Source organism: Myotis davidii, unplaced genomic scaffold (genome assembly GCF_000327345.1).
Source record: "Myotis davidii unplaced genomic scaffold, ASM32734v1 scaffold803, whole genome shotgun sequence".
NCBI lineage: Eukaryota > Metazoa > Chordata > Mammalia > Chiroptera > Vespertilionidae > Myotis > Myotis davidii.
In genome coordinates this window covers 574,170-582,978 of record NW_006295567.1, presented here as the reverse complement: position 1 = coordinate 582,978, position 8,809 = coordinate 574,170, and the positions used below count along the sequence as shown (strand labels likewise).

Below are 8,809 nucleotides of genomic sequence, written 5' to 3'. Positions count from 1 at the left end.
TGTGAAATCAGGGCTCTTCTAGGTTAGGCAACATTTTCACAGGCTTTGTCTTTTTTTTTAAATGCCTGGTGACTTTTATTATAATTATTATTATTTTAAATCCTCACCCAAGCATGTTTTTCCATTGATATTTATTTTTTTAATTTTTTTCCTTTTTAATATATTTTTTATTGATTTCAGAGAGGAAGGGAGAGGGAGAGAGAGAGAGAGAGAAACATCAATGATGAGAGAGAACCATTGATCGGCTGCCTCCTGCACGCCCCCCACTGGGGATCAAGCCCGCAACTCAGGCTTGTGCCCTTGATTGGAATCGAACCCAGAACCCTTCAGTCTGCAGGCCAATGCTCTATCCACTGAGCTAAACCAGCTAGGGCTCCATTGATTTTTTTCCCCCTCCCCCCATCCATTGATTTTTAAAAAGAGTGGAAGGGAAGGAGGGGCGGGCAGAGAGAAAAACATCGATGTCACATCCATTAGTTGCCTCCCACATGTGCCCTGACCCTGACCCCTGCCGTGGATCTAGCCTGCAACCGAGATATGTGCCTTTCACTGGGAATCGAACCGGAAACTCTTCAGTCCGTGGGCCTACACCCCTAACCACTGAGCAAAATCAGCGAGGGCTGCTGTGTCATTTTTTATATGATTGTGGCAACAATCCTTCGGGGCAGATCCGAGTTTTCCCCGTTTACAGATAAGGAAGGAAAACTGAAACCCAGGGGGCTGAGAGGAAGGGGACACACCCACTGTCGCAACAGATGATGTTGCAAGAACTTGATCTTGGGTCTGCAGCTCCCAGCCCATTCTCTCTTCGGTTCTTCACACTGACACCTGTAGGCAGAGATGGGAAGTCACAGGTTGGCCTGCAGACCCTGTTGCTTGCCTTCATGGATTTTAAAATATTTTAACTTGTCAGGCCGGCGAGGCTCAGTGGTTGAGCATAAACCTATGAACCAGGAAGTCAGGGTTCGATGCCCAGTCAGGGCACATGCAGGCCCGATCCACGCGGGGGGGGGGTGCAGGAGGCAGCCGATCAATGATTCTTTCTCATCATTGATGTCTCTCTCTCTCTCCCTCTCCCTCTCCCTTCCCCTCTGAAGTCAATAAAAATATATTTTAAAAAAATTCCAGCCAGAACCGGTTTGGCTCAGTGGATGGAGCGTCGGCCTGCGGACTCAGGGGGCCTGGGTTCGATTCCGGTCGGGGGCATGTGCCTGGGTTGCGGGCACATCCCTGGTGGGAGATGTGCAGGAGGCGGCTGATCGATGTTTCTCTCTCATCAAGGTTTCTAGCTCTCTCTCTCTCTCCCTTCCTCTCTGTAAAAAATCAATAAAATCTATTAAAAAAAATTCCAAGTTATTCATTAACATTTAAAGCATCAGGAGCTCACACCTACCCAATCCCTATGTCGTTTCTTTAGGAAAGTCAGAGTTGGCCCCACCAGTCGCCTGTCTTTGTGGCAGCACCTGGAGGAACTGAGGCCCAGCCCTCACCTGGGCTCTCTGTCGCCAGCAGAGGCCCAGCTCCCCGGAGCACATTCCCACCTGGCCCTGATCGGGGGTTCTCGGATGCTCTCTTTCCGTCCTGTATTACAGCAAAGACACAGTTGTGGGTCTGGGAGTTCTTGCGCTGTGTCCTCTGAGTTAGATTGGATTCCAACTGCTCCAGGCGCTTGCCTCTGCCCGGAGTCTGGGTTTTTGTCCACGTCGCGGACAGTAGCCTCCGCCCAGTCCAACTCCCCTCACCCTCCACCGTTGGGATCTCAGCTGCAGCCTCCTTCTGCAGAAGACTTGTTCCGGTTAAAACCCGCAACCTCTTGGCCCTCCCACTCTGGTAAAACTTCCCAGATTTTATCAATCAGGCTTCTTGCCTTTCGTCTCTCCCCAGCCCTGTAAGCCCCTTGCAGACAGGGCTCTTACCTGCCTTTCCGGTGTCTCTGACCATCAAGGACGGCTCGGTTCTCTCTGCAGTTGCTTAATGAATGCTGGATGGTGGCTGATGATGAAATGGGCATGAACTGTGATGCCTAACCTCCGGCCAACCACTTCCTCCACCGGGAAGCCTGACCGAGAAACGCTCTGCTTCCAGGCAGTTGGGGAGGCAGCTGGGGGCCCGGACAGACCACAGGCCCCGCTATCGGCCACTCTTGGGCCTGGATCGATGCTGTCTGCCCCTTGCCGGCTGTGACCTCGGCGGATCTCACACCTGGGACTCAGGCCCCTGATCTGTAAGCAGGTGCATTTCCTGAAATGCTTCAAAGTGCTCGGTCAAGGGTAACGGTTATCATGGTTCATCCTTGGAGTAATCTGGAAATTGCTGTGGGCCGTGGTTTTCTGTCACCTCTCCACTTCACAGACCTGCTGCTTATGTTTGCGGTGGCCTTGGTGGTGGGCATTTAATGCAGATGAACCTGGTTGGCCGTTCAGCTGGGCCCAGGGGAGGCATCTGACCTTGGTTATCTTCCGGTGTGATTTGGGACCCCTCCTGGCCTGTGGGGTAGGGCGTTGGGCCTCTGGTTTGCAGGGGATGCGGTGGTACCCCAGGGCTGGGCGTATTCATTGGCCATTTCCCCGGAGCCTCTTTGGTGGCTTTGAGGAGGAAGCGGCTGGGGGAGGAGGTGGCTTGGTGGCTTGGTTTATAGTAGTCGCTCACCTAAGACTAACAGTAGAGCTGCCGCAGAAGCCACTCCAGGACCTGCGTCCAGTGCAGCCTCGGCTTCTCCCAGAACCCTCAGGCCTCCTGGGGTCCAGGAGGCTGTGCAGGCTGCTCCGTGACATCTCTGAAGCTCACAGGGTGGGCCTGGGCCAGCAAGGCTCCTGGTAGCAGCAGAAAAAGGGAGGGATGGTTTTCTAGACCATGAACTGTGGTTTTGTCAGTTGAGCGGGCACAGCCATTAGCAAGAAGCCGCCCAGTGATGGGCTGCTCTGCCACCTCTGTACCCTTCTAGGGGCAGTCAATTTTTTTTTTTGTTTTTAAAATATATTTTTATTGATTCCAGAGAGGAAGGGAGAGGGAGAGAGAGAGAGAGAGAAACATCCATAACGAGAGAGACTCATTGTTCAGCTGCCTCGTGGGGCCAAGCCTGCAACTCTGGCTGGGAATTGAGCTGTGACCTCATGGTTCATAGGTCGGTGCTCAACCACTGAGCCATACTGGCCAGGCAGCAGTCCATCTGTTGGGCCAGCCCTGGCCCCGTTGGGGGTTTGAAGTGGCTTTGAGAGTCCTGGCCAGGCTTTTCCTTGCTCTGTTTCCAGGACCGTTCCTCTTCCTTCGGTGGAAATGGGTGCGTCCCTGCCCTTGCTGTCCTCTGTATCTGTCATTTCCCCATGGACCCAGCTTGGCCGGCCCTCTGGGTGCTTTCTCATCACGGTGAGCTCCAGGACAGTGGGGCGGTGGCTCCTGAGGCGGATGTGAGGGAGTGGCCGCGGCGCCTGGGGACTGCACTGTCCTGGGGACCGCCCGGGCTCACGAGTGGCCGGTCGTGCAGTCTCCTGGCTGCATCTTGGGGTGAGGTAGCTGCTGGGATGGCCGGTGGCCTCGTTACCTCAGGTGGCCTCTTCCGCTGTGTCCTGAGCTTCCCGTGAATTCCTGCCCTTCCCGCTCTTGGGAAGTCGGCACTTGAGGTCTCTTTCGCCTGGTCTGCTGGGAGCCGCCCCGGAAGCGAGGGGGGAGGAGTGCTACCTGGAGGCGGTGTCATGGCTTCCTGTGGTCACTTCTGGTAATCCGCTCCAAACATCCTGTTTGTGCTCCCAGAGCAGCAGGACACGGACCGGGGACAGCTGTTACCTGCCTGACCTCCACAGCGCTGGGGGCCGGGCTGTCACAGTCCACCTGCCCCCGGGACCCTCGGCTGCCTGGCCACTGGCTGTCGATGGCCTGGCTGGTAGCAGCTCCTTGTGGTGTCGCTGGCTGGGGCTTCACCCAGCTCTGCCCTTCCCCTTCTCCCCGCTCCTCCGAATGTTCTGTCGGGAGTGATCAGTCACCACTCCCTTCTCTGTGGTTCTGGTCTGATTCGGGCTTTCTTAGGCCCCTCTCCCCCCACTTCCAGAGCTTGGAGGAGCTTTAGGATGTCACCTGCTCCCACGGTTCAGGTGTGGGGGTGTCTCCAGTCATCACCTCCATCAGCACTGTTCATTTTTATCTGTTTATATATTGGGTTTCCATTGAAGATTACAATTGCAAAAGGGGTTTTGTGGGTTTTTAAAAACCTGAAAATAGCCCTGGCCCACATTTCTCAGTGGTCAGAGCGTTGGCCCATGCACCAAATGGTTGTGGGTTCAATTCGGGCACGTACCTGGGTGGCAGGTTCAACCCAAGTTGTGGCATGTGCAGGAGGCAACCAATCAAAGTGTGTCTCTCATATTGATGTTTCTCTTGCTCTTGCTCCTTCTCCTCCTCCCTCCCTCTCTTCCACTCTCTGTAAATATCAATGGCAAAAATATCCTCAGGTGAGGATTAACAACAACAAAAATCTGAAAATAAAATATATAAAAACATTTATAAATCACTTAGTGGTTTCTACTCGCCCGTTTTTCAGATGGACAAACTAAAACCCTCTGAGGAGAAAGCACTTGCCCAGGACATTTAATAGCAGAGCAGGCCTGTGCTTTTCTTTTCTAGCCCAAGCATGTCAAACTCAAAGGCCAACGGGCCAAATACACAAGGCTTAAGTTTCTGTGGCCGCAAAAAAACAAAAGCTTCAATTTTCATAGAAACGTAGGTTTATTTTGCTAGAGACATACTGAATCCAAAGGGCTGAAGTAAATGAGTTAACATACAATAATAGAATACTTTAATAAAAGTTAATATTTTTTCTTGAACATTAACTTACCAAACACTGAATTAACTGCACAAATTAATAAGCGTAACACAAATAAACCTATTTTTCTTGTTCTCCAAAAGCGAAATATTTCCTGTTGCACACACCAAACAAGTCAGTCCAAGACTAATGATGTCGCAATTGGCAGCTAAAATATTTGCTGCTAGTATTAGTGGAGAGAAATGGTGTGCCTGCACATAAGGCGCGTAAGGGAAATGAATGCAACATGATTATAGTAATCAGTCATTAGTGAATGTTGTAGTTTGTTATTAATAACTAGAGGCCCAATGCATGAGATTCATGCATGGGTAGGGTCCCTAGGCCTGGCCAGCGATCAGGGCTGATCTGTGGGGCAACTGGTAGGGCGATCAGGGCCCCTGCTGGCACCTGCCTTGGCCAGCCTACGGGCTGGGGGCAGCTCCTGCGTTGAGCATCTGCCCCTTAGTGGTCAGTGCGCATCATAGCGACTGGTTGTTCCACTGGTTGTTCTGCAGTTTGGTCGATTTGCATATTAGGCTTTTATTATATAGGATTATGTATACCAGGATATTGTAAAAATTAAGTTATGAAATTTTTATTAAGATGTTTCTTTAAAAAAAAATGTGTTTTATTGATTTTTTACAGAGAGGAAGGGAGAGGGATAGAGAGTGATCAGCTGCCTCCTACACACCTCCTACTGGTGATGTGCCCGCAGCCAAGGTGCGTGCTCTTGACTGGAATCGAACCTGGGACCTTTCAGTCTGCAGGCCGACCCTCTATCCACTGAGCCAAACCGGTCAGGGCTTAAGATGTTTCTTACATATCGTTATATTGGGTGGCCGCAAAAATATTTGTTGTGGGTTGCATACGGGCTGTGAGTTTGACATGCTTATTCTTGCCCTTTCTGGTGAATATCTGGGGTCCTAGTTTTCCTCATTTCTAGGACTACACATCTGCCACAGTATAGCCTCAAGCCTTGTTTTTCTTTCCTAGAGACTTTTTAAAAATATATATATTTTTATTGATTTCAGAGAGGAAGGGAGGGGGAAATAGAAACATCAGTGATGAGAGAGAATCACTGATTGGCTGCCTCCTGCACAGCCCCCCAATGGGGATCGAGCCCACAACCTGGGCATGTGCCCTGGACAGGAATTGAACCTGGGAGCCTTCAGTCCTGAGGCCAATGCTCTATCCACTGAGCCAAACCGGCTAGGGCTTTCCTAGAAACCTTTACGTGTCATTTTGTATCTGATATTATTTACTTTTGTTAAAGTCTTTATGTCAATGAATATACATGCTCAGTTTAAGAAGGAAAGACAACGGGACAGAAATGAAAGTCCTTCCTTCCTCATCAGGGGTAACTATTGTTAATTGTGTACCTTTTCTATTTAAAACATAGAACATGCATATGATATATGTATCCTTAATTTTTTCTTTTTAATATCTTTACTAGAGGCCCGGTGCACAAATTTGTGCACTGGATGCGTCCTTCAGCCTGGCCTGCGCCCTCTCGCAATCTGGGACCCCTCGGGAAATGTTGGACTGCCAGTTTCAGCCCAATCCCCACAGGCCAGGCTGAGGGACCCCACCAGTGCATGAATCTGTGCACCGGGCTGCTAGACTGCATATGAGATCTTTGGTTAATCTTTGCCTCTGTTCCATGTTTCCATGCCTGTGTGTTGAGCATCTGCCCACTGGTGGTCAGTGCGCGCCATTGCTACTGGTCAAACAGTTGCTTAGGCTTTTATATATATAGATTGATTTCAGAGAGGAAGGGAGTGGGAAAGAGAGATAGAAACATCAATGATGAGAGAGAATCATTGATTGGCTGCCTCCTGCATGTCCCCTACTGGGGATCAAGCCCACAACCCAGGCATGTGCCCTTGACCAGAATTGAACCTGGGACCCTTCAGTCCGAAGGCTGACGCTCTATCCACTGAGCCAAGCCAGCTAGGGCCATATCCTTAATTTTTTAACTAAGATGAAATTCACACAACATACAATGAACTGTTTTCCTCTACCTAGTTGCAGGCCATTTTTATCACCACCAAAGGAGACCCTGTACCTAGTAAGCAGTCTCTTCCCCTTATCCTTCCCCTAACTCCTGGCAACCACTAGTCAGCTTCTGTCTCTATGGATTTGTCTGTTTTGTACATTTTATGTAAATAGAATCATACCAAACGTGGACTTTCGTGACTGGTTTCCTTCAGTTAGCATTTTCAAGGTTCATGTGTGTTGTAGCATGTCAGTGCCTCATTCCTTTTTATGGCCGCATACTATTCCATTGCAGGGACCGGCCACATCTTGTCTCTCCATTCGTCTGTTGATGGACATTTGGGTCGTTTCTGCCTTTTGGCCTTTGGGACCAGTGTTGCTGTGAGCGTTTATGTGCAGACAGTTATTTGAGCACCTTTTTCAGTTCTTTTGGGTTTGTATCTTCATTGTTTTTAAATTTTATTTTTCTATATTAAAATAAACGTGTTAAAAGGACTAAATATCTTCAACTTCCTTTTAATAGTTAACTTTTTTAACTGATAACAATGTTATACATGTTCATTGTAGAAAATTTGAAAACTGCAGAGGTGTACAAAAAAGGAACTAATAAAAAAACTCTTAGAGCTAATCATCCATTCATAACTATAATTATTTTAATGTATTTCTGTGACGTCTTTTCAGTGCACATATAGTTACATAGCTGGAATAATAATTGCTGCATTATATAATTTGCTCTGTGCTAGGCACTGTTTTAGGTGCCTCACTGCATTACCTTTTGAAAATTATTTATTTATTTATTTATATGTTTAAGGGAGAGATGGGAGAGAGAAACATCGATTGATTGCCTTCCTTCCGCTCCCCGACTGGGGATCAAACCTGTAACCCAGGGATGTGCCCTGACTGGGAATTGAACCGGCAGCCGTTTGGTGCATGGGATGATCCTTAATCAACTGAGCCACTCGGGCTGGCCCTGATTTTTTCCTCACAACAACCCTGTGAAGTAGGTTGTTTTTTTTTTTTAATTGATTTTAGAGATAGAGGAAAGGGGGGTGGGGGAGAGAGAGAAACATTAACTGTCATTCCATCTATGAATGCATTCATTGGTCAACCAATGACTGGGAATTGAACCCATAACCTTGGTGTATTGGGACAATGCTGTAACCAACTGAGCTACCTGCCCAGGGCCGTCTTGACCCTTTATTATTATGAAATGTCCCTCTTTATCCCTAGTAATAGTCCTGTCTGGAAGTCTGCCTTGTCTGATATTAATAGAACCACTCCACCTTCTTTGATATTAGTGATAGCGTGGTCTGTGCTCTCCATCGTTTTACACATAAACCAGTAGGTACCGTCTATCTGTGTCTTTATATTTAAAGTGTTTCTTATAGACAGCATATATTTAGTCATTATCAGTATGATTGAGTGTGTCTAACATCTTAAAATTTTTTTAATTATACCATCTCTCTTTATTCTTTTTTATTTTTCTGCCTTCTTTTGGATTCATTAAAAAAATTTTAGGATTCCATTTTATCTCCAACACTTACTTATTTAGCTATACTTCATTGGTTTACCTTTTTTAGTGGTTGCTGTATGGGGTTTTAAAATTTTTTTAATTGAATTTATTGTGGTGACATTGGTTAATAAAATTATATAGATTTCAGTGTACAATTCTATAGTATATCTTGAACAATGTATTGTGTTCACCACCCCCAAATCGTTGCTATCTGTTTGACGGGTTTAACTTATCATGGTCTATCTTCAAATTATATCATACTACTTCATGTATAATGTAAGAACCTTACAACAGTATACAGTCAAACCTCGGTTTCTCGAACAGTTCAGTTCTCTACCAAGTTGTTCACGGAAAAATGTCTCGGTTGTCGAAAAAACGTTGGTTCTCGCCCCGACCGCCCACTCATGCCAGTACCTGTATGAGCAGCCACGCGTCTCAGGCACAGACAAAGGAGAGAATGCGAAGCATGAGTCAGTTCGCAGCTAAACCTCACGTTGTTAACATCT

The 8,809-nt window shown here is 47.7% G+C and overlaps 1 long non-coding RNA gene across 1 annotated transcript in view; it reads right to left on the bottom strand.

Moving 5' to 3' along the window:
• The window catches only part of LOC107184169, a 16,559-nt gene extending 9,339 nt beyond the window's left edge, over positions 1-7,220 (bottom strand). Inside the window, exons 1-2 of the long non-coding RNA XR_001514995.1 lie at positions 6,733-7,220; positions 1,394-1,400 (exon numbers count right to left, since the gene is read on the bottom strand). This is a non-coding gene — a long non-coding RNA (uncharacterized LOC107184169). The remainder of the gene's footprint in view (positions 1-1,393; positions 1,401-6,732) is intronic.
• Between the last annotated feature and the right edge of the window lie 1,589 nt (positions 7,221-8,809).